Source organism: Bombus pyrosoma, linkage group LG5 (genome assembly GCF_014825855.1).
Source record: "Bombus pyrosoma isolate SC7728 linkage group LG5, ASM1482585v1, whole genome shotgun sequence".
NCBI classification, from domain to species: Eukaryota; Metazoa; Arthropoda; class Insecta; order Hymenoptera; family Apidae; genus Bombus; species Bombus pyrosoma.
The window spans coordinates 3227553-3253571 of record NC_057774.1 but is presented as its reverse complement, the minus strand read 5'-3'; the positions used below and the strand labels follow the sequence as shown (position 1 = coordinate 3253571).

The window sequence follows — 26019 nt, the reverse complement described above, 5'->3', positions numbered from 1 at the left end:
GAAGCTGCTACTCCTCTAGCATCGCTACTGCGATTCTCTCTTCGTCTCTCTTTCTTCCTCTCGTTCATCCTGGCTTGCTCGCTCTCACGCACACACAACGGATCCGTTTGGAACTTTAACCACCGAGTGGAAGGCAGGGGAACTTCGCCGAGGTGGAATTGTGTTGGAGAGAGAAACCTCGGAGGGCTACAGGGATGGCTGGTTTCCTCGACGTGGGTGGCGGAGAAACGAGAGGTTTTTGGGGAGGTGGAGCTGGTTGAACGGTGGCGAGGGAAGGGAACGTTTAAGCAGCTTTCGTCGCGAAGCTCTCGCATGCTCGGCAACGCCAGTTTTCCTACTAATATTTGCCACTTGACCCCCACCCATCCAGGCTTCCAGGTTTCAGGCTGCACACAGCCCATGCGACGTCCGCTCGCTCCGCCATCTCCTTCTCTTCTCTTCTCTTCTTCGTCGAGCTTGCGCCCCTTCTCCGCACAAACACACAGGCTATACACATCTGTACACGAATGAAATTTTGAGGTTACGACCACTGCAACATGCGATATTTCGAGTGTTCTTTTTAGACTGGCTGCGGAGCCAGATGAACCCAACCGAAGAACACGAGGCTTGGCCTCGTCGCTAGTGATTAGGCCAGAGAAGATTAACGTTTAAAGTCGAATCAACGTTCTGATCTCCTTTTTTCTGCTTTTGTTTTTCTCTTGTCCTTCTTTTCTCTTTTCGCTTGCTGGTTTTTTAACGTAGCGAATTAGTAACTTTAATGCTCTGAAAATATTTATGATCGATTTATAATCGATTTGCAATGAATGTATTGAACTGTAATCTATTGGACAAACTTGCGAACGCCTTGGAAGTTATTATTCATGGCTTAGTAACACCACGAAGTCCATAAATTTAGCTATATAGCATCCATTCGTTATTCTCATACCTGCCCAAGCGGAATAAGTAATAGAACGAATAGTATTTGTTTATTTCCAACTCTGTCTAGAATTACTAGTACATTTTCAGATCCAATTTCTACTTATCTTTACTTGTAATTACGATAGTCGCGTTTCGTTACAGTGTTCATGAAATTTCGAAATATCTTTATATATCGCGTACAGTATATAAAAGTTTGCTGTGGTAAATAACTACTGTGGCTTAACTACTTTCGCAGAGACCAGTGTATTCCTTGTTTTGCACAGAGGTCGACCAAATAGCGTTCCGTGTGTTTCTGTTGTGTTTTCGAACGAGTCGACGTCATATTTACCGCGTGTAACGATCGATGAATTCCACGAAAGCACGCAGGTAAACAAGCCCAGGACGATTTCCCGGCGCACAAAGCGAAATGGCACGAGAGAGGGGCGAAGGAGAATAGTAAGGAAGACGGTTGGAACGAACGTAAATCGCAGTACGCTGGCGTTCCTTCGGCGGGAGAAATTGCAAAACTAAATTAATTATCCGTGAAGTCGCGCGCGAGTTGTACGAGAGAAAACGGGGCTAATAAAAGCGGGGCAGAAGAAGAGGCGAATGGAGAGGAAAAAGGGGAAGAAGAAAAAGAAGAAGTTGAACTGAAGGTGCTTATACAATACACGGAGGGTAGTTTAGCGTGGCAGCAGGGTGACCCTATTTACCCGTCCGGCTCATTAAATGTACAGCAATTATTTTCACAATTAAGTTTGCTGAAAATTCAACGACCACGCCTGGCACCGATCATTTTCACTATTTTGCGATTAGTGAGTACCTTACGGAATTGTTGTTACTTTTAATTCACGGACGAAGGGGGTGACTGACATTGTTTCCTCGCGTTGGCCATTCGAAACAATCACTCGTTTAACTTAAGTTTTTCTTCTTTTTAATCCTTTGTAGCCTTGAGGGCCGTTGTAGCGAGGGCCAGGTATTGCGCTCACTCGAGCTACGTTTTGGTTATTTTATTTTATTTTACTTAAATAATTGTGTTTATGAAAATATAAATTCGTATAGACCAATTTCAAAACAATATTAATATCGTCTTTAAGTTATGTACATAACGTAGTGATATTATCGGTGTCTCCTTCGCTGTCATTTAAAAACATTTCTCAAAAATTGTAACACCGACAGAACACTCTTATTCCTGTACAATTCGTACGTGTAAGGCTCTCTTTTAAATTAATGAATCTCATAATGTATACGATATTAGAACGATGGAGATATTCTTTCTCTTACTAATATTATATGCTACTTAAATTCATCAAGTTAAATATATTAGATTCTGTTTTTGAATGAGTATTCAAGGACCTGCTATATTTAGGATGTCGTTCATGTTAGACGAAACAAATTTATTATCTCAAGAAATATTGTCAATGGTAATTCTTTTATGGGCAATTCTTATTGAAAAATGAAGATTATAGGAACAGCTTCCCAGTATTTAATTCCGACTAAATTCTAATGAGTAAAATTTTCTTGAAGAAAGCTATCATATCACGAACAATCTCTAAAAACATTTCCCAAAATTTTCCTTCTTTTATCTTTCGCTATTAGCAAAGTAATAACTTCAATCACTGAACCATTGCTGCATGATCAAAATTCTCAACTATTTCAATATTCTCGCTAACCATTAAATCATGCAAAATAGCGTCATCATTCAAGATTTCCTCCGAATCACGCGTTGCTATCTTTCCAAGGTCCTCGTTGCAGGATCCTCGAAATTGATCCATTTCCAGCAGAAGATCGACTGAGTTGGAAGCAAGAATAAAGCAGGATCCGGCAATCCTGTCACCTTCCGTCTCATTAAATATGCAACAATTATTTCCGTACGTAGGCAGGCACGTTCCGTGATGCTTCGAGTCTTCTTTGGACACCAGGAGGAGGTTCGGACCGTGAAAATGGTAAATTTTCCGCGAGGAAATTGACGCTCGCCTAACGTGACTCTGTTACCTCACGCCTCATTAAATATGCAACAATTATTTCCGTACGTACCTGAACACGTAGCCGGCTGCAATCATTCGTTCTCGTGTCATGAACCTGGTCCGTATCTTGAGAAATTTAGCGGCGATCAACGTGGTAGAACTGCTGTACCACCTCACGACACGTAAACTGATGCGAGTTTGTAACTGGTTCTTGCTCCACTTCCAGTTTCTTGGATTCCTTCGGCGACTGAGATTTCCTAGGATTTGTGTTTCCCTGGATAGTAATTTAATGTGTGGTTTGTCGCAGCATGAGATTTAGAATCTGCAAACTGGTAGACAGAAGATATTGTTCCGTTGGTGCGATAGAATTTTATCAACATTTTATGTACAATTAATTATAGTGCGAAGAGCCGAATATGAAACTAAAATTTTGTACATAGATCGACGGAATAATAACGCGTAAACATCTGTAGAAATAAAAATTAATCTCGATTTTGTTTCCCGAGACGATATAATGGTGTGAACGACGAATATTCTAAAGAGACGAAAGTCTAAAGTGTTAAGAAAGATTGTAAAGATGTAAAAACTGAATATGTTGGGCGAGAGTATCTAAATATTCTTTAGAGAAATAGAGAAATATAAAAGGGCCGAATTTACGTGTCCAAGAATAAATTATGAAGAATGCGTTAGTAGAAGAGTTCATGAAATCCGATCTTACGCGCAATTGTCTGTACTTATCTGGTCTTGAAACTTCTCTATTAAGCCACAATTAATTTTTATGAGAAATGTTACTCCCTGAATGTCAAATGTTTGGAAACACTCTACCAGCCACTTTGCGAAAATCTTCGGAGATAAAAATAATTATTTTTCAAAATCACAGGAGCGTTCTAACATTTCACTTTTTAGCGCTTACGACTCGAATCGATTTCGAATTTGGCTCTGGCATGGCATATTTGAAAACGTACGAAAGACGGTCAGGCTATAACAGCGAACTAAAATTGAAGGTAGGAATGAAACATGACATGAACACGCGACAGTGACAAATGCAGACGACTAGTTTGAAAAAGCGCGTAAGCTTCGAGAGATTGACTTTCAGTAATGAGTTTCCAGAATACATTCGAGCAACTGAAATCCACTCGAATTCAGAAACATCGTTTCTCCGACGCGTTTGCTTATTAGATACATACGTATTTTTCCTATACTTTCTTATTTTATAAACTTTCACGCGTATAATTACAATATGAACACGTTGTCAAATTTTCGGTTGAATTAATTGCAAGAAACAAATTACGAAATAGTAAAAGTTCCCTATTTTTGGAAATGCGTTCCCTAGACGATCCAAAGCTACTGATTCATAATTTCCTCGTAACTTCACTGGCTCGAGTCTTAAATACCGCACATGGAGGATGCTCGAAAATATTTTGCTTCACTGCAACGTGGTTCATCGTGCCAAACCCGAGGAATTCGGTTGTTTATGCGAATAAATTGCCGTTGCGTAATATTGCTTGCGTAACCCGATTGTCACGTCATAAACTACGAGACGGGAAACTTTGTTGAGAAACAATTAATCGTGACTTTCGTCAAATTCCACGTTAAACATTTTTTTGGTCCATCTTTCGATCCGTTTCTTTTTCTTATTAACGCCTTGATAAAAGAAAATAATTTGATTTATATTTGTTTCTTTTTTATATAATATGTGAAGCCGCCAATGACCCAACACAGGCCCATAGTACAAATAAAAGAAATATTTGATAAAACAAATTTTATTTTCGTCGCATTCTCATTTTAGTTAGTTTTTATTTGTAAGCTGAATCTGTTTAAGCTTATTGCTTTTATTTTTGCAAGACTTGTTCCTCTGTACGACGTATTTCCTGCGAAAGTTTACTTTGGAGAAATGCCATTGGTGAATACAACTTCTGTGACTCTTTAAAATAGTACTTCCGAGGGTGCATTAGTTCTGTTTGCCCGAACCTTGTTGATGGATTCGTGTCACCGTACATTCGCGCGATACTTAAGAGAGTAGGCACAAAGTTGCTATTATTAATACGTCGTCCATTATTCACCGAGTAATATAGTCAGTGTTCTATTATTGAAAAGTTACTCTCGCATATATAGTTTGCATTCGCATGCAATTATCTCATAAACTGTTTTCTATTCGAAAAGAGCAGAACTTATTGTTGGTGGCATTTCAAATAGAATTTGCTGGGTTTCGTGCGACGCTTCTTTTAATAGACGCAATTGTTGTCTGAATGTTTTCGAATTTTCAAATTAACTTCTACTGCGTTAAATAGAATACAAAAATAAAGAGCGAAATGTTTGAAATTTATTCAACTAGATGTAACACCTGTTAATATATTTAAGATTATGTATCATAGTTTGAAATTTTCTTACAAAATAAATTTGTCCTCATCCTATCGACAATTTACAAGTATTCATAGACAAAGCAACGTCTCTCGAAATTCCTACGCTTCAGCCACCACACCTTTCTACCTGTACTGCGGGTAAAATAAAATTCAACATCGAATGTCGCTTTACAAATGCACATACGTGAAAGTTTAAGCAGCAACATTTCAACGTTCCCTTCTCCATTGTCATCGAGGGTAGCAATACGCTTTTTATCGTACGGCGACGTCTCGTGAAACGTTAACGACGATTCGATCGAAAACGTCCGGTTCTCCTTCAAGCATCAACGTTCGCGTTTATATTGGCCGTTCGCCGGCTAGAGTTACATCTTCTGGATGCATTATGGATACCATATCCAAGGTAAAATACACGGAGAGAGCCGTGCGAGAGAGCGAGGCGGTACGAAATTATGGTCGAGGAATATTATTTCGCCGTGCACGCTGTTCACCCTCCTTCCGTTGCCTGCTTCGAGTTATGCAGGATACCTCCCAAGTATCGCACTATATTATCGAGGATATGGTCATCGCTGGCCACACTCTGATATTTCGCTGCATATTTAACCAGCTGTAAGTAGGAAGAATTTAGCTTATTTCCGAAGGTTTACACCCTGTTACCACCCTCAGTCCACCTCTTTTCAGCTTTTTCGTCGATTTAAGTAGTTTCTCCTTTGTGGTTTCTTTTCCTCTCATTTTTATTTCTTTTAGTATGTGAATATAGGTTTGTGCTAAATTCTGGGTTCAATAAGTCGCGTCGCGTGGTTTTATATTGAACGATTTTCGATGTTCCCGTGATCTAGATGAAGCGAGAGCTAGGCTTTTATTACAGAATATAGCGTGGTGATGATTGATGAACAGTATAGGTATATTGAATTGATACGTTTTAATCAGTATGGTGTGTTCCAAAATGAATTGTCCGTATTTGAGTTATGATATACGTGGTTCTTCCTCTTCGATGTTTCACAATTTTCATTTGAAATATTTTTTTCCGTGACTTTCATATTCTTCTCAGATATTTCGAACTGTCGCCATTTAGATTGGACACGCTGTATAATTCGCGTAGAAAGTCTGGTTGAGAAATTGTGTACTGATAAAAATTTGTAAGAAAGGGAAGATGATATCAAAGAGATCTGTAAACTTCTAGAGATGTGACGAAAACCAGAGAAGAGAATGACGATGGTAAAAATGAACTGAAAGTATCTGATCGATTTATAAAACAATGATTATTACGTTAGAAGTTGCAAGCTTACATTAGACTGATTTATTATGTTCGAATAATTTGTTTAACTTATTTGGCTTAACTGTATATATAGACGTTAACTTTGCCCATTTTTTCTTTTTATGAGATATAACTTGGAGTTGTGAAAATGCAGTGTATCAATGAATACCTACGTACGTTGCTTATTGTGTATAATAAGAAAGATTTTAGTAAAGTCTGATGTAGTAGGCGATGAAATATTCAAGCCAGACTTTAAGTAGATTATTCAGATGCAATTCAGAAGCAGAATCAGACACGACCCTACATCTTAGCGTACTTAGGTATTCTACATTCTGAAAGTAGTTATGAATAATGGTAATGTTGTTGCGAGCACACGCTACATTCTTAGCGAACTGACACGGTAGATTTCGTTGAGAACATAACCCCATCTAGAAAAAGGAAGACCATCGCGCCAGCCTTTGTCCACTGAAAGTAGTCGTTAACGTTAGAGTTATCAGAATAGTCTAAACGATCAGTTCGTAATGTTTTATAGAAATTTTGTGATTTTTTGTAAAATATATAGACACGTTCGTTTTTCCTTTCTTTTTTTTTCAAATTCTATGCTTCAGTCGTCCATAGTACTGTCGTTAAGACAGGATATTCCATGAGATTTTTCGCACGTGATGTACTGTCAATCAGAGTAATAAATTTTACAAAGCATTTACAATGTGTGTAATAAAGTCCTGTTTGCTGTGTTCAAATTATTATTAAATAAAATATCTTCGATCGGGAGCGACGTGTATGACAATAATATAAATATAATCAGAGTACGTAAATTACTCTTGTGGGACTGTGATCTTCCATTACTATGACTCTAAATATCACACGAACGATTTCATTTGTAACAGTAATGAAAGTAATCAAAACATAAATGCTCGAAATTTAATACGGTAAATATCCGAAATGATAGAATTGTAGCATTTACTTGGCGAATTCCATCGTTTTAACACGCCGATCTTCATCTATATTCCTTTTTCCCCACTTTTAGGAAACAACGATTGTTGTAAACGCGGCAGATTCTGCCAATGCACGGCTTTTGTTGATATATGGCTGTTACGTTTCTCCTCTATAAATATATTACCGGATTTCTCCAGGTCAATTGGATGTGGCGCAATAGAGGCATCGATTACCAGCCCGGGGAATCCATTTCGTCGGATTCGTTCCGTAAATTCTACTCGAAATTGAAATTTCGCCTCTTCGCGCTTGTTTCGCAACACGCGAAACTCGTAATGTTTGCGAACGATTCACGTGCGTGCATGTGGCTTTGTGTCGATACGAAATAAAATCGAAAATTGAAGTAAAACCGTCTCGAGAAGTTGCATTCTCGGAATTTATCGCGTCGTTATTAATATGTTACAACGTGCTTTGTAACTGAGTTTCTACCTACTTTTCTACTTATACCGTGGTATTATATAGGATTTGAACAATACCTTAATGCTATTACATTCTTAACAAGTTCCATTAGCACGTAAGAACCACGTAATTAATCGATCAATTTCTAGTGAAATCACTCGCCGAGTTTTTGCCAAACTTGCATCTAAGCTTGTAAATTCAAACATTTGATTCTTTCTGCATCCTATATTTTTTCCTATGCCCTTCGTTATAGTTTCTTCGCTATCGCTTCTGCACTGCGGTCAACGATAATTCTAACGTTAAAGAGCAATTTGATTTTTTTACGGGGCGAGGAAAAGAGAATCGGCGAGGAAGCGAGAATCGGCGAGGAAGCGAGAATCGGCGAGGATCAGCGAGGCGATCGGCGATGAAAAGTTTCGAGGCCGCGAGCTTTTCGCCGGGACCAGCGGAGCGTTATAATTTCGCGCCCCGTGAAAGGAAAGCGGCGCGGATAATTATCGGTAACTGCTAACTGGTAAAGTTTCGAGAAGGGAAGGCGAACGCGCCATCCCATTCTGACTTTCTCTCTCTCTCTCTCTCTCTCTCACTCTTCCCTTCTCGCTTTCTCTCGCTCTTGGTGCGCCGCGTAAATTAAGTATAGCGCTGCAATTTATAGCGGCAATATAATGCGCCTTGTTTGCCGTTCGACCATTATTAGCCGGCTTTCCGATTCGCGGCTCGTTCGAGTGGGTCTTCCTCCGAGAGAACTCGCGCGTTCATAATGTTTCCCTCTCGTCGAGTTTTCCTTCTGAACGTGTGTTAGTTTAGCAGACAGCAAAGCGCGCTCGTGATTTTGTGTTCGACTTCGATGGATATGAAACGACGATTCTTGTATGGCTTTATGGTAACGATAGGAATAATAGAAAGCAGAAAGAATGAAATTGGTATTTGTAATAATATCGATAATAATAGTAATACGCCTTTATTGTACGTTGAATGGTTATCAATAAGAGGAAGACATTTCTTGCGAATGTATATCTATGTGTGTTTTCATCGAGTTTCGATTGTTAGAAGTTTATTGCAGGCTTATTTTGTTTAAAACCTGGATACGAAGCAGGAATTACGTTCTATCGCAATTTACGAGTGTTGGAGGATTTAAGTGAAACGGGGAGGAATTTTCAGTTAGTCTTGAAGAAACGTAGGAAAAGGTAGAAAGGACAAAAGTGGGAGTAAAAGTTATTTGTAGTATATGGAAACGATATTGAAATGTAAATATGAATTTTTCGTGTGTGCTGAGACATAAAGATAGAATCATAAAAAACGGGAAATTTCTAACATTCAAGTTACAGATATTTTATAATACTTCAGTATCGAGAAGTTGAACAATTTTCACTAAAAAAGACTGCGAAGATGTGAAATGTCAAGCAGAAAATTACCATGCAAATCACCTCAAGCTTAATCTCATAAGCAGTTCACTGTTGTTGCTTCCATGAAATCTTTACATACTTTTTACGTCATTTTAACCATCCACGCAAAAAGTAGATAAACTTTGAAATCAATCTTCAAAGATTACATGTATACAACGCTGTAAAGATAAAGAATATTTGCGTGAAAAATTTGTTTCGCCGTTAACCGAAGAATGAATGGACGTTTATTTATTATAAAATACAAACATGCGTTTGCGATTGAATAAGCTCGAAAGAAACAAAATTGGAAAAAACAAGGAACGAAAACGTAGAAACCGCGTAATAAATAGTTCTTTATTCTCTTTATTTTTTTTATTTTCTTACTGCGATATTGAAAATTGAGAAATTTCGAGGAAGTAAAGGACAGAGGTAGGAGCGAAATTGTTGATGTTTATGGAACATGAATATGTTCTTTTTTTCTCTAAACCGAGCTTCTGAACGAGGCGAGATAGAAAATAAAATAGAAGCCGGAAGATGAGTTGCTGAATATGATGAAAATATACGTCTGCTTATTGTGCTACAGAAAATTGAAGCCAGAAATTACAACAATTCTACGATAAAAGTTCCCACTTTTAATTTCGTACAATGTTAATCTAACGTTGTCCATTGCTTACACAATATTCTACCGCAATGTTATCAAAATTCAAATGCCCAACATATATTTTGACCAATTTCTCATTTAACGAAGCCTAATATTTTTAAATCTGATATTTCTGAATCAAAGAATCGCAGCATAGAAAACAAAAACACATCTCGAGCCAAACTACCATCCTGTAGAAATATACTCTAAACTTTAAACCATTAATCAAGATTAAATCACGTGGATTGTTCCAATCCACCGCGATTATTACAGCCTAGAAACGAACGTTCTTGTCGAAGGAAAATTCCGTTTAAGGTTTGTTAAAGCATAGCGCTTGAGTTATTCTGAGTACTAACGCTAATTAAGAGGGCGAATATTACCACGACGAGGCGAACGAATTATGTGAGCCTGTGTACGTGTGTGACAGTACGCATACACAAGAACGTGGTATAACTAAAAGTCTACAAAGGCTATGTGTAACGACTGGCTACGTTCGCTATAACCAAACTCTTCTCTCGAGAGTTTCGGTTTTCCAATCCTCGCGATGTTTCCTCTGGTAAGGTTTCTTGTTGCTTTGCGCTGTGACGTCAATTTCGCTGGGGTTCGAAAGTGCCACTGAATTAAACGCGTGCACGATTTTCTGATTTTTACTTGCAGTAAAAAAGAAAGAGACTGTTACTGAGCGAAGATTCAGCTACTCGTTGAATAGCTACGTCTGTTCTAGTCGTTTGTACATCTTGTGAAAGTATATTTTATGATAGTTGAATTAATAAATAGTTTGTTATTTAGAAATATATTTATATATTTGATTGATTTACTATTTATATATTTTTCAGTTCGATGAATTATTTTTAGATGTTATTTAAAAAGGAAAGTAAGTTTGCTGTAGGTGGTCTTTTGATATTTTGCATTTCTTCTTGAAAATTTCAGAAACAATGTAAATTTATAGTATTGTCTCAGCGAATATAATCCGAAACAAATGTTTTAGACACTCTTTCCATTATTAATTCTACGTGATTGATACGTTTCTAGAAGAAATGCTTTTCGATGTTTTGCATATGGCTCATAACTTTGGCAGAGATATATTAAGACGTACCACTTGTCAAGTATAACTATCGTATTATAGAAATCCAGCGACGTGGTTTTTATTGAAAATTTTCAGCCTTGTGCAACGAGAAACTATATTGTATTCTATTATAAAAATCCGCTATATATTTCCTTCTAACAAAAATTCTTGTAGAATAAACGACGGAAGACTCTAATATAATGATATCATCCAGTATCATAAACAAATATCGTATATTAAATTACGTGTATGCTGTCACATAGCTGGTAATCTGCAAATAAAGCAGGCAGTTCGATCTAACTGAATCACGTTGGAGATAAAAAGATGTACCGTTCACAGATTCATAGTAACGAAAAGCGACGACTTTGACGAACGACAATACGAATATCGCGACGAAAGGATAAGAAAACAGCCCCGATGCGGAAGTTACGAACGGTGTCTAACCAAGCGTTCATCAAGAAGACCCGTAGAATAATTCGCCGCTAATGACGCCTAACGATCCCGTCGACAGACTTCGGAACCTGGCAATCGCTAATCGACAGCTAATTACAAGGCTCGCCGGCAATCGTTTCCCCGACGAAGGAAAGGAAATCCGTGTAATTTCCGCGCTCTTGTCGTGCCAACAATGGTGGTACACAGAGAGGAGCTAGCGATTCCTCTTTGAAATGGGAAAAAAAAGAGGAGAGACAGAGGGAGAATCGAACAGAAATGGAGGGAAAATACCGACAGCTGTCCCACCGTGGTCCTGTTTTCTCGCATAGGCGAACGCAACGAACCGCAATAACGTTTTAGTCGATATTCAATCGAACGAGCCTGGTCCGCCATGCTCACCTTCCTTCTATTCCTCTTCCTCTTCCTATCCAGCCTCTTTCTCGCTTTTTGTTCAATTCCCTGTCGCGAGAACACGTGAAACGCCAACCAGTTAAATCCTTTTCGTGTGCGTCTTCTTCGTTCTGTTGACACTCGATCTCAATCGAGTCGCCGCCACTGAATTTCCCCGATTTTCTCAGTGTTATGGGACTGCAACACTTTCTCCTGGAAATTGAACACTCGTAATTGTTGGTACGTTTCTTAAAAGCTTGTTTGACTGCTGTGTGTGGTCTTTGATGAGATTCGATCGATTTTGATTTAGAAAGAGGACTTCTTTGTACTCTTTGCACTACAAGTTATGCATATTGGATGCTGTTTCGCGCTTGTTTGGCAGAGTATACGAATTGTTAAGAGTGGAGGTGGAAGTGAACGAGAGTAACGTTATCAATGGCATTCGAAAGTACGTTACATAATCTTGATAAACTGCAAGTTACAGTTTCATCGATGAATAAATTATTATTACGTTACTCGATGCAGTTTAATGACAGTGCAACGTGCGTGTTATCTAATTAAATACATAAATATAATAAACATTAAACGAAGTTTACACTTCAATCGCTACACCTGCGTGTCGCTCAAAAGGGTTAAATAGCAAATCACTGGTGCGACCTGCACAATGGCAAGAGTTGTTAAATTATCCTGTATCTGGGCAACATCGATTTAACGAGGGGGAAATGAAGAGCGTCGGAGAGGCATAATTTTGCGAATGGAGGGGCTAATTCAGGTGCCTCGATAACGTTAGTTCCGGGGACATCCTCGCCCTTGGGAATGCTTGTAAATTTTGTAGCTGACAAAGCTACTGCGAGCTTCGTTCCGCTTCCGACACGTGCACTAGCTCCAGCTCGTGTAATTAGAGTCCATCGGATGATCAAAGCTTCTAATCGGTTGTACGAAAGCTGCAATTATTAATTACGATTACGTGTCGGCGACCATTGTTTTTATATCGCAGTCGTGTCGGTGTACTGGGCGATTAACACGTCGAAGCGATAGCCAAGTAATTGAAAGTTCTTGTTGAAATGTATTGGAACTTATCGGATCACGTATTATTGAAAATTATTCATAGTTTGTAACAAAGACACGGTACTACGGTAAAGACAGTGGAAAAGCAATAACGTCGACGCAAAGAAAACTTTAAAGGGATATTATTTCCTGAAACTTCAGTAACAATGTGTCTTAAAAGATATTCTTATACAATATCTTCGACTAAATTTAGCTGCAATTTAATGAACAAAACTGATGCATACGATTTATCGCACGATCATGAAACAAATAATTCATGAAAGAATTTTTAAAATGTATTTACGGGAGAAATTACTACAGGAACATAAAATGAAGTTGGATAAAAGGTACGAAATAATGTTCGTACAAATTTTCTGCTCATTTCCTCTTCTTCACTCAGTAGACGTAAGCAGAACAACCGAAGTCTTGTTCCCGGACTGCAGGACGTGATGCAGCCGACAGGGCTCTTCCATTAAAAAAGAATTTTCGCGTCTCGCGTTGAACGATGTAACTCAATTTTCACGTGTTTCTTCGTTCGCGCGTGTTCACGCCCATCCATTTCCCTTTGCCTCCAAACAGGAGGAACGTATGGCTATGATAGATTGCTTCTTCAGGGCCCAATTTTCCAGCACACGGTCTACATCTAATGTTGCTCGACATCCTGCCTCCTACTTTCTATTTTCTGCTCCATTCCTTCTATTCTGCCTCCTTCATTTTGTCCACCTTTCCATCTCTTTTCGTATGAAGTGCGTTAGAGAAATATTTCAATAACTATATAAATAATATTTTATCTGAAATTATTTTCTTAATTACGTACCATCAATTTCTTAATTCTTCTTTCATCCTTCCGAGAATATCGTTGCGCATTTTCATATTTCTACGGTTCTACTATCCTCCTCTATTTTACGTTTCTATTCTTTCTCGTCCCTCGGTAATAATAGTTACTCATTTTTCCGTTTCCATAGAGATAAGTCTGAGAAATGCTTCCTTAGATGGAATTTTTAAGTCCGTTTGACAGAAGGAAAATTATTTTACGCATTTTGTAGATTTCCTTAGCAGAGGGAACGTAGTTACAGCGTCGCTTGAGAAATAGGATTTTATTCAAGGGGAATTTCGCAGGTGGCAGTGGTAAAGACAATCATTTGAAGAGACAGCGTCTAATCGCTGGAACGTTGAATAATAATTGCACAAAGCCAAGCGGAGAATTCTTGAAAGCAAGAGTTAGAACCCTTCTGATCCGTTTAAGACGCCACAGATTTTCTCGACGTAGACTAATCGAAAGCGTGTTCGCGCATAAAGAGATCGTCTTACTGCTGGCTATCTTCGAAATTCGCAGCGTTATCATCTTGATTTAATACCCTCAATGAGAATCTTCGACCAAATGCAACTTTGTCTCCGCCATCGTTTGCTATCTACATTCTTATTTTTAGAATATTTTATTATTCAAATTATTTCCATTAGCACACATGGCCCCAAAAAAGTATTGAAATATTGTATTTGATTTTACGTAATTTTGTACGTACAAAATATTATATTATTATCGTATAAATAAAGTAAAACAGACGATAGGAACGATGACTAATATCACCTAGAAATTACCGAATCGCCGCGCCGTGCTAACGTATTTACATGCAACAAAGTTTTGTCCCTTCATCCCGTGACAACAAGATACATATATCATAAAAACGTCTCGAGCGTAACCTGATTTTTTACCATACACGAATCCATCTCTATTAAAGGGGAATTTTATTCGCGCGATGCCTGTTCCTAGAGAAAAACGAGGCTGGAAATTAGCCGGTTACGTATGCGTTAAATTAACGACCAACTTGGACGAAATTTGTCACAGTCCTCCATCATGTTCACACGCGGTGTAGGTAAACAAAGTTCTAAATTCGCGTAATCCCGGAAAGTGTGACAAGGCATCTGAATCCTTTTTCACCATACATTTATGGACCGTTAAAAGCACGTGATCCCTTGGTGGTGCAGGGCAAGCTTCCAAAACGATGGAACAAACTTTCGGTTTGATTAAGAGAGTGGAACGACGCGATGTATAACAGTGAGGAAATCCTCCAACATATTGAACGTTTCAGATAGAATAGCGAAAAATTCTTGAATTCTAATGTATGATAACTTTGTTATCTCTGGAATTATAAAAAGATATTAAAAGGATTATAGTAAAGAATCGGGCAATTGCGGTATAAAAATGATCACATCTTCGCTATTCCTTGAAGTATGGCAAAATAATATGTCGTTTAAAAGCTCGTAACTCGTAGAATTGTCATTTACGTAGAAAATAAAAAATTTCAATCTATTATTTTTCATAGAAAATAATTAAAGATGCAATATTTACAGAAATAGATATTAAGTATTGTAATTTTCTGTTTTTAATGTTAAAAAACTTTATCCGACATTTCCTAAGAATATTATTTAGGATAGCTAATATATCGTTATTTTTGTCCCTTGGAATAACACACATTTCAACCCTTAATGCAATATCAATTATTTAGATAACTCGGACGATTCGTAATTCAACCTCGTCACAATCAGAGAATGATACAGAGAGTCAAACTGGAGCAACGAAGTCGAGCCAAATCGGTCAAGCGCGATCCGATAACTTTCGACGCGGTTTCCTCGGAAACGGCGCGTCGCCAAGGAAAATTCATTGCACGATCTCGCCTTATTTTCACCCGAGAAATCAGCCGCAGCATGGTCGCATCGCGATTTTCATCGCCCTTCCTTGAATACGTCCCGTTGGGTTTGCTAGTTTCTATATTATCGAGGCACGTGTTACATCTTGTATAAGGGTATCATTCATAAAGCCTGTGGCGCCGCGACGCAAGACATCATGACCTGAGAGTAATAACCAATAATATTTCCATCCCGAGATTGTGGATTATTGTTCAGCCTTATAGCGTTTTGCTACTTGGATGGTGTAAATTAAAAGAAACAATTGGTATAATTTGATGGATGTGTTGCAATTGAGGGGAATTCGACAATTTTTCTTGATTTTCCAGTCGTTTATTATTATAAAATTATATTTGTATTTTGAAGTATTTATAATATTAACGCGAACGCAGCAGCCAGTCAAGTTATAGTAATGAGAACAAATTCGTTTTATATATCGCGACAGTAAATTGTCTATTCGTTTATTTGTGAGAGAGCCAATTATTTATGTAAAAGTTAACAAATGTATATTTTGTATGGAAATACGCGTATACAGAATGTTCATCGTAACTGTCGCTACGATATTTCAGGGACTGCCGGTAGTCGGAGAGAAAGATATTTCGAACAAAGTTAATCGGTTAATTCGAATTGCAATATTAAGGATTTTTAAATAAGCTTTACTTTGGTGAAAAAATTGAGATCACCCCTATGTCTTTTTTTTAATGGAACGAGATATTTTTTTATATATCACTTTTGTACTTTTTAATTTGTTACAAAGTATTGAAAAACTGTAGCGATCGTTACGATGAACACTTTGTGCATGCTCATGTATCAGTCAAATAAATCTTCATTAAGGTTTTAAATATTTAATAACAAAAAATAAGGACACGTCTATAAATATTCTGTAAATCAAGCTGAATGTCTAGCGTTGTACAGTTTTCTCGAAAATTGAGCATATAGAAGAGTTGAAACATCGAACGGGTGGCTAATAACTAAGAATCATATAATTATCTGTGAAAGATTTACTTGAAAATTTCAGAGAAGTTTGTGGTATCGAGTTTAATACGATTAAAGATACATCACCGTGGCGTGATTGTTTAAGACGAAAATCTAATCGATATTTCCAATTTAAACTTTATAAGTAGGTTAATCTTATATTCTCTGGATGGCGATCTTTGACAGTGTAAGACATAAGCAGAAACACCAACAGACTAATCTCAAACTTCATCATGATTGTCCTTGTATACATGCGTCTACCATCTCCAGGATAGGATTAGAAGCCAGTCGGTATCAGGCTATGGAAACCAGATTTTGAAAACTACTTTCATAGAATTTCAACTCTATTCAAACGATTTTCTTTGCCGAGAAGAGGAATGCTTGAAAAATTAGAACGCAATTATCTCAGCTACAACGAACACTCGACAATTCTACCTTCTTCGTTTCGACACGTAAACATTTACACTTGGACAAACCTATACCTTCTTTTGCAATATTCGAAACTGCATTATCGTAAAGAAAGTTTATGGCGATATTACAAAAGTCATCGTTGCATCACTAAAATATTCGCGTTAAAGCATCCACGAGCATGGACATTTCAGGCAAATCCATGATAAAACACATCTGCTCTGCGTGCACGTTACGATAAAAGGAGAAAAATAAAAAGGGTGCGTCTGTAGAGAAATGTAAGAGACAATTTGTTTTTGTAGAGACTGGTTAAGCGATAACTTAATTTAGTTTTTGAAAATTCTCCTCCTTTCCACCCCTACCACGTCTACAACCATCGTGATACGAGTAGACTCATTCGCCGAAGACTCGAGAAAATCCCAATACCTATATTTCTCTTGAAAATGCATCTAAAACGCCGTGAACTAAAGCGATTATTACAGGAACGAACCTGCGATTACACATCTCGGAGTACGCGGTTCTTGCAGCAATTTTTCCTTCTTAAGAAGGCAAGAAGCGTTCCCAGGGCGCTGTTTAATCATGGAACGCGAAGACAGCAATCGGGAGCGGCGTAGAGGCGCACCTGGACGCGAACTCGCTTCGCGGCGACGCGTTTATCAAGCGCAGGGAAACACGTCCATCCGCAGATAGCAGCGGAAATATGGCGGTTGGAAAATTTTGCCACCGCGGGGAATTGCATTTTTCGTCGTTAAAGTGTCTGGACCTGTGCGCGTGTACGCGCGACCAGTCGCGCACATACGTGCATAATGCGCGTATAAAACGGGATTCCGCAAGATTGATTCGCGCTTTTATTTCCCTCCTTCGAGCGCGTATTCGTACCCGACGGATTTCCGTAATAGCGGGATTCGCAGTTCCGTGAAATTTATTGCGTTCATTGGACACGGATTTCGGTATGATGAGACACGTTTGATCTCGTTTCGCGAGGTATTCGGGATGCAACGTGATTTAGTGGTTGTTGGGATTTGGCAGATGGAAAGTGATATAACGCTAGGGTTTGATTCGTGGAATAATTTTAAAGGTGTACGATAGTATTTTTGAAAATATGTTATTAACATCTGGCAAGAGTATATTATGAGCAATATTTGAACTAGATTGTAGTATTTTTGTAAGTACATTGCATTATAGGTTATTCGTTATATTCTTTTGTGTATTTATATTATGGCATATTAAGATAAATGGCGAAGCACGTGAAAGCATATTTACGACTGTAATTCTGGTATTGATTTTGTAATTACAACATGTTGAATTCATAAAGCGAGGCTTGACGCTATTACACGAACACTACGGAGGGAAGACACCTTCCGTTCTTCGCACGAGAACAGTTTTAAAATGAAATATTCTGTCAACCAATCACGTACTATCAAAACTATTTTTTTATTCAATTTCTTTTTTGCCGACTATATTTTGAACGCACGGCAATTCATATTACACGTGCGTTATTTACGCCAGTAAAATATTTCTCAGAAGGGCGATATAATGATTGAAAAAAACGCTCTCTTCGTATTTCATAACTTGAACGCTAAAATAAATATTCCGATATTACAAATATAAAAAACAAATGTAATCACGGTATCTTCAAATGATGAAAACCATATCGTTTTGAAAAGGATCAATAGAATATTCGGAATGTTTCTCATTTTTCACGTATGTTCGTTCGGTGTTTACTCAATTTTTCGGATAAATGTAAACAAGATGCGCGCGCGATTTATGCGGATTTCCTTTGTGGATGCGGTCACATGCGGCGGTTATCGTGTTTGCGGATATCATCGAGGTTGGTTTTTAATATTCAGTTATTGAAAGTTTTCAACGAGCTCGTTTCGCGATAGATACGGACACGGGATTTATGAAATAACACGGGTTTCCATTCGTGGCCACCCGACGCCGCGCCAGCACAATGTAAATTCCTCGAATGGAATAAAGTTTCAATAATATAACGGTTGTTTTTGCGTGGGCGTTAATTAGCGGCAGCTTCGTTGCTAGGTATAGCATTCTTGTTATCGTTTGCGCATGCTTTTTCTCGCAATTTACAATTCATTACGTTCCTCTCGGAATGCATTATAGAAATTTAAAGACCGGCCAGTAGAAATTCATCAGGAATAATTTAATAATTTCGAAACTGACGTTGCACGCGTGTGCGTTGCGATAATTAGTATGTTTCAAGCGAAAACACGAAGCAAGAAAATATTTATAATGGACCGTGCAAGTGATACGTTCTTTCATTTTAATGAAACTTTTACATACGAAATAAACGAATTTTTATCAAAGTATAACGTTACGTGCAGCTTGAAATAATTAGTTTTACGCGGAATAAAGTTTATAGGTGTATATTATATAGCAGAGCGAGGAAATTACGAAAAGAAATTGTTATCGTTGGAATTTTACAAGTTGCTTGTTTTTTAAGAAGCTATCTTTCGCGTTACGCGCGAAAATATTCTTACATAATATTCTATCGACGCGAACGTCACAGCTATGAAAGGGAATTGGAATGATTTGCTTGGCATTTCTACTATTTAGATTCTACGATTTTATGAAACTTAAAAAATTGGAGTATTTCTAACATGTCTCGGTTTTTCATTTTTTTCAGAACAAAGAAAACACGCTAAAGCATCTCGTAATTCTTTCTTTACCTCTTTCACAACATCCTCAATCTTTCCCAAATCTCAAAACTCAACGTCTACGCCAATCCCTCCTCTCATACCATCTCACAAACATAACAACATTCATCCTGCTTCCTCCGGCAAGAACAAATGATAGAACAGAAAGGAGAAAAATAAACGCAGAACCACTTAAAGTTAGCGTGGAGCCATCGCGAGAGCACAAAGCGAAAGGATCGATCCTAAGGGAAGCGAGGCGACGAGAAGGGAAGGTTGGTCGGCGTCGAAGTTGGTCCATGAGGGTTTATCGAGAAAACGAAGGTAGTAGGTCGCGGCTCGAGTCGTTGGTAGAAAAGGTGGCTATATACAACTGTCTCGGTCGCGAAATATTCCCGGCCCGTCGAGGCTTTCTCTCCGCGTCCCATTCTTCGCGGCTGCCCTTTCGCAGTTCCCTTCCTTTTCTTGCGCCGCTTCGCGTAATTACGTCAGAAATGAAAGAAAAGCGCCCCGGGGGCAAGAGCGTTTCCGTGAAAGGCGACCCGTTTTATTATATGCGGCCAGGACGTTACCCCGATAGAAGCCAGACAACTTTTTACCCGGAGCAGCCGCGAAAGACAGGCCAGCTCGTTTTTCTCCACTTTCATAGGGCGTCGCTGTGGACCAGGGCGGCAGAGGAGGACGAGGGTCAGAGGGAAAAGTCGCGTCTATAATTCGCGGTTAAAGTTCCGTCGCTGTTCCTGACGTGGCTCCGTCTTTCGCCGAGAGGCTTCGCTAAATTATATCACGGTGTCGTTATATCTCGTGTCGTCATCTTTCGTTCACCGTTCCAAAAGCGTTGCAGGAACTCTTGTAGAGGAATTTGTGGCTGATCTATTGTATCGTAATAAGGCGATAGTTATAGCGAGTGTATAGTCGGACGAAACGATGTTTCAACATGTGAAACTGAATCTGATTCGAAAACTGGAACGCACAAACTCATAAAAATATACACAATACGTATTTGGTTACATTGATGTATCGAATTCGTCAGAACGTCGATTCGTTTACCGTAATCATAGCCATGAATGGATCAGCATGATCGGAAAGCATATACGGAGCTTGATAACGGCGTTTAATTTAGATTTTAATGATGATCACTTTCATCGTGTTGATAATTATAAATGCGTAACGACCTACGCTAATATAGCGGCCGCGACACTTCGATCTGTTATTTTAATTAGAATTTTTTTGATACATATAGATTTGTTATGTTCGTAAAAGAAGGCCGTGTTTCCTTGGTCTATTATTTTGGTCCAATTCTTTGGCACACAGTAATAATTTGTGTTAATTGTAGAATTCTATAAATAGTTTCATAAATATTGAATCTTCGCGTGTTGCACATTACATCGTTTGAAGAATGGTCTCTGTTGCGTGTTCTGAATTTATCAAACCGAATCTGTTGTACTTGTAATTGTCGAGAAATGTTCAAATTTTTGGCAAGGAAGTATCTTCGGTATATTAATATCTGTTGTACAAAAGTTGGTACGTCTTTTGGCAACCGTCGGCGCAACAACTGTAGTTTGATTAATTAACCGCTATATAGGGTGTACACACTGTTATACACATATCGAGTATGTTAAGAAAAAAACGTATGTAGGCATTCTTTATAACGTAGAATCATTTCTATGTTCGTATATTGCATATGTTATGTCATAATTAATTATACTGAAATGTACATAATACAATCATTCTTATTTGGATTTACAGTGACGAGCAAAAGTGTAAACACACTCCGCTGATTTTATGTAAAAGGCGATAATACGACCAATTTTTCAAGTGATCCGTACAGATTAGGCAACAGTAACTACAAGCTACGTCTGATTAACGAATTACAATAGTTCATTTTCATCAGCATTAATAATGTACAGAATATTTTATAGTAATTGTGTTTTGAAACAATGTTTACAGTTTTGCACGTTTCGTCAGGAACGTTTGTGATAGCATGTAAATGTCAGGGAAACGAAACTGTCAATAAGCACTGATTGTCCACTGTTTCGCAGTCAACTGTTCCACACCATTGTTAGATTACTTTTCAGTTTGATATGCTTAATCCAAGATGAAGCCACTTAGTGAAGATAGAAAGTACAGTATTATTTGTTTGTGTGATAAAGGTTTGTCGTTGCAGAGAAATTGCAAATTGCAGAGAAATGTGGTGTCAGTCATACGATAGTTGCAAGAATAAGAAAAAAGTATGTTAGTGCACCAATTTCTTCACAAAGCGGTAGACCGCGACTTATTTCGGATAGAGCAGAATATTCATTCAGAGTATAATATTAATTTAATATTCTATATTCAAAGATGCAAAAATATAAAGATAGAATAATATAGATGTATTTCGATTACAAGTACGTTATAGGAAAGAAATTAAATACACGAATACCTTCAGATAACAGAACAATAACATGCACTAAATTTAATCGATAATAAAACGAAACCATTTCTGTAATTGCCTGATATCCTAATAATCTTAGTTTTATCTGCATTTTTCGTTATTTTTCATGACTGTATGAAATCGCTCTTTAACACGCAAATGAGGCACAGTTGTTTATTCCTATTTTGAAAGTAGGTAACGCGACTTTAAAGAAGGAGACGTCATCGTTAAACTGCAATAATCCGTTGCAGTAAGAGCAACAGAAACAAGGACAAGTAATTTTACGAAGTAAGCGTTTCGTTTGTCAATAGCAGCGACATTAAATGCAGATTTCGCTGGTAGAAACGACAAGTCCGACAGTAAGTTCAGTAATTACGTTTTTCATCAATCTTCATTCGCGGAACGAGTTTGACGGAGAGAGGCAAGTTATATTTCGCGAAATATTTCGCCGATGGCCGCGTCGCGCTCTCTTACTCGCGTTTTGTTTTCAGTTATTGCTTCGGTTCTCGATCGTGACGTGACGGAATTATGAACGTGAACGTGTAATATTGTTCTTTTATAAGATTTGACGTCGTATTGATCGTACAATCGAGGCGAAGTTGTAGGCAAAGCGACCAAGTTCACGTGTACCTTCTAGTTTGCTGCTTGCTTCCTTCATTCCACACAATTACATATTTTCATTTCCTATCTTATTCTATGCCTTTTCCCGAACATTTTCCAATATCTATGTATATTGTCCAATACATTTTTTTAATTTTCTGTCTCTATATAAATGTAAAGATATTGGTGCAAGAAAATGCAATAATCTCACATTAGACTACCATTTTAATTTGCCGCTTTACCGTCGCATAAATGTTAGGATAAATCGTCGTAACTTTCATTTAATTATCGCAGAAAATACCTCTTTAGAAAGAACAAGAAAAAAAGGACAGAAAGAAAATATAATCAGCCTCTTTGCACTAACCGCAGTCGCTTTATTTATAATCGAGTAAAACACCGCTCGAGCAGAACAACCAAAAGCAAGAAGAAAAAGCAAGTAAACCTTGCGCGCCCAGTTTTTAACCATTTTTCGCGCGAACAAACAGCGTGCAAACGGTATTACGCTGGATCGGGTCCTGGCGAAATGGCGAATCGTAATTTCATGCGGATACGTTATTCCGTCGAAACAACCAATTCGCAGAGTCATTCCCGGTAATTGTGCTCTGCGGCCAGTGGCGGCAACGCAACAGACAACAAAAAGATAAAAGTGAAAGAGAAAGGGAGAGAGAGAGAAAGCAAAAGAAAAGCGCTTCGTGCACAATGGCGGTTTAAAAATGTTAGCCTGGCCGCGCGCATTGAAGTTTTTACACGGTGGATAATAACTTTTAATGAAAACAAACGGCCACCGCGCCGGACTCCGCTTCTGTTTTGTCGCCGGTATCCACGTTGAAACGCACGGCCAACCAGAGAAATTCGCTGCGGTATCGATGCTCTTCGATCAGCAGACTGCTGTTCGCGACCAAAGGTCACTAAAATATGGTACTTTGTCGATGAATTACATAAACAATATGGTTATGTTGTTTATAATCGTATATCTTCTTCGCAGTTAAGTTGATTTGTGTCTATAGAAACATTTATAACGTTTAATATCTTAGTATCGAGCACCGAGTTATGTTCGAAATATAAGAAAGTATATAAGAATGGATTTAATTTTATTAAATTAAAAGTAGAGTTGCAAAATAAATTTATAACCGATAAACTACATTTTATAAATATGTAGAGAGATTTGTAACATAAATAGCGACACAACATCGTGGTGGATAGATGCAAGACAATCGAAAGAAAGAATGGAAGAGAAACATTAGAAATTGTAATGACTAAAATCGCTGGGGGGGGGGGGGTGCAGACCAGTAAAAAGGGCAGGAAGGGTTGTAATACGCGATCTTCGTGACTGGGATAAGGTAGAAACGACAGGGAGAGACGATGATTCGAGCGAAAAAATGAAAAGAAGAATAAAAAGAAAAGAATCTTTCGATTTAGTCATTCTGCATATATAATATATACGTGGGCTATTTCAAGAAACATTTAATCCTCACGAAATAAATCACATGGAGAATTATGAAATAAATATAAAGAAAAGAAACAAAAATTCGAAACACGTGAAAAGAATTCTTATCAAAGTGTATGATTTATTTTAATAGTATCAAGAATACCCTTATAATAAACGATTCGCTTATACACAAGAGAGTAGTTTAAAAAAACAGGCAGGTTTTTGCAGCGAAATTTTTTGTTCAACAAGGTAAAATTATTCTCGATCCCGAAAAATTCTATTCAAGCGATTACTAAAGCAACAGGAACTAAACTCTCTCGGTCGTTTTGTTTAAAGCATAGAATCGATAGCGACGATTCAGAAAAGCCGATTGATAAAATACGTATACATCGGCGAACGGACGATTTAAAAATTACCGCTTAGAAATTGCTCCCCATTTGTCAGCAATGTTTGCACGCCCATAGACTCGATCCAAATCACATTCTGTTTGCCTGTGACAGCGCAAACAGCCGGAGTGCACCCGACAGAGGAGAGTCTCCGCGTGCATTGATGGAAAAAAGAGTTGGGACGGTGTTCACAGGTGTCCTGTGCGCGAAAAACCAACCCCTACAAAGTGTGTTCTATCTGTTGTACGTATGCACGTCGCTCGCGTTTTGTTGCCACAGCGATTCGAGCGCGACTGTTTTGCAACAATAATTCATCCCTTGAACGTGTCGCGTCTGCATCCTATATCTCCTTCACTTGTTTCTCCTTTTGCTCCTTTTTTACTCTTTGCGAATTGCATTCTTGCAAACAAATCTGTATAATATGCTAGGATCGCTTATCATTTCTGAATATTTACAATTTTTTCCTTCGCTGGTTTCGCGCGTTTTTTTTTCTCTTGGCCATTCGAAGAATCAGTCTATTTTACAGACTTGGAATCGCGGAGAAATCACGAATGCTGTTGTGTAGTTGTTAAACGAATGTTGTTTAAGAAATTTATGCTTTGCACCAGAGTAGATTTTAGTAGAAATTTTAGCAAAACCTTCTTCGTTACGAGTGCATAGAGTGAAAAAGAGAGTAAAAATATAAAAGTTTGAACAGAAAAATCTATTAATCTAAATTCGCCGGAAGAAGATTATAGATAGAAAACAACAATCACAAATTGTATTATTATTTGAAGAATGTGCTCATGAAGACTCTATTTACCTTTCTTCATAGGACGGAATAATTAATAGACTTGAGTCACTTCAAATTTTAAATGTACACTGCAAGACACGACAACAAGACAGCGCAGCAACGCAGGATTCAAAGTCTCAAATTCGATAATTCGAACAAGATATACAAAAATCTGTCAGAAACTCGCTATGGAGAAACCCCATTTCTTTGACCCAAATAATCGATACAATAGTCTGCGTTTAAATTCAAGGAATCCGATGATCGCCGGCGGAAACGAGCGATACAAAATTCAACATACCGTTCAGAAATACTTTCAGGAAATACGATATAACACAAACATCGCCGCAGTGTATTCGTCGTTTCCGAATAATTTCACCGATTTCATCCCTTTAACAACATATTTTTTCCCGCCACGGCGAACGCGGCAGCCGTTTTCACGAAAATATCATGTTGCTTTTCATTTAACGTGGAAACACCGACATTCACTCGGTTAGCCGTGGCTCGTGTTCCGCGTAAATTAACGGCTTCCCGACGTGGTATCGAAGTGTATCGTCGGTTTTCAGTCGATTAATTGGCCTGCATTTGTAAGAATTTCAATCTCGACACGAGGAAACACAACGATCGAATATTCCGCGAATCGAATCGAAAAAGACGACACGACCGTTGATGAAGTTTCTTTGATAGAGATTGCGTTAGAGTTTGCCATTAGGCCAGAATTATGATATAATCGTAAATAGAAAATTGTATTTGTAGGTGCTTTTATCCGAGATTCAAGATGCGTATAATCTTGCGAATATTGTCTCGTAATACCTTTGATATCATTTTGAAAATATCTGAAATATCATCCACGATATTGTCCGAGAAGC

At 38.1% G+C, this 26019-nt stretch overlaps 1 protein-coding gene across 8 annotated transcripts in view; it reads left to right on the top strand.

Annotated features, from left to right (window-relative positions):
* The window catches only part of LOC122567626, a 585073-nt gene that overhangs the window by 305547 nt on the left and 253507 nt on the right, over positions 1-26019 (top strand). The window contains exon 1 of one of the 8 annotated variants that reach the window (XM_043726380.1): positions 1486-1712. The exons of the other annotated variants lie outside the window; for them this stretch is intronic. The gene's annotated coding sequence lies outside the window, so the exon portion shown is untranslated. Of the gene's footprint in view, positions 1-1485; positions 1713-26019 lie in introns of those variants that run through there. 8 annotated transcript variants of the gene reach the window in all.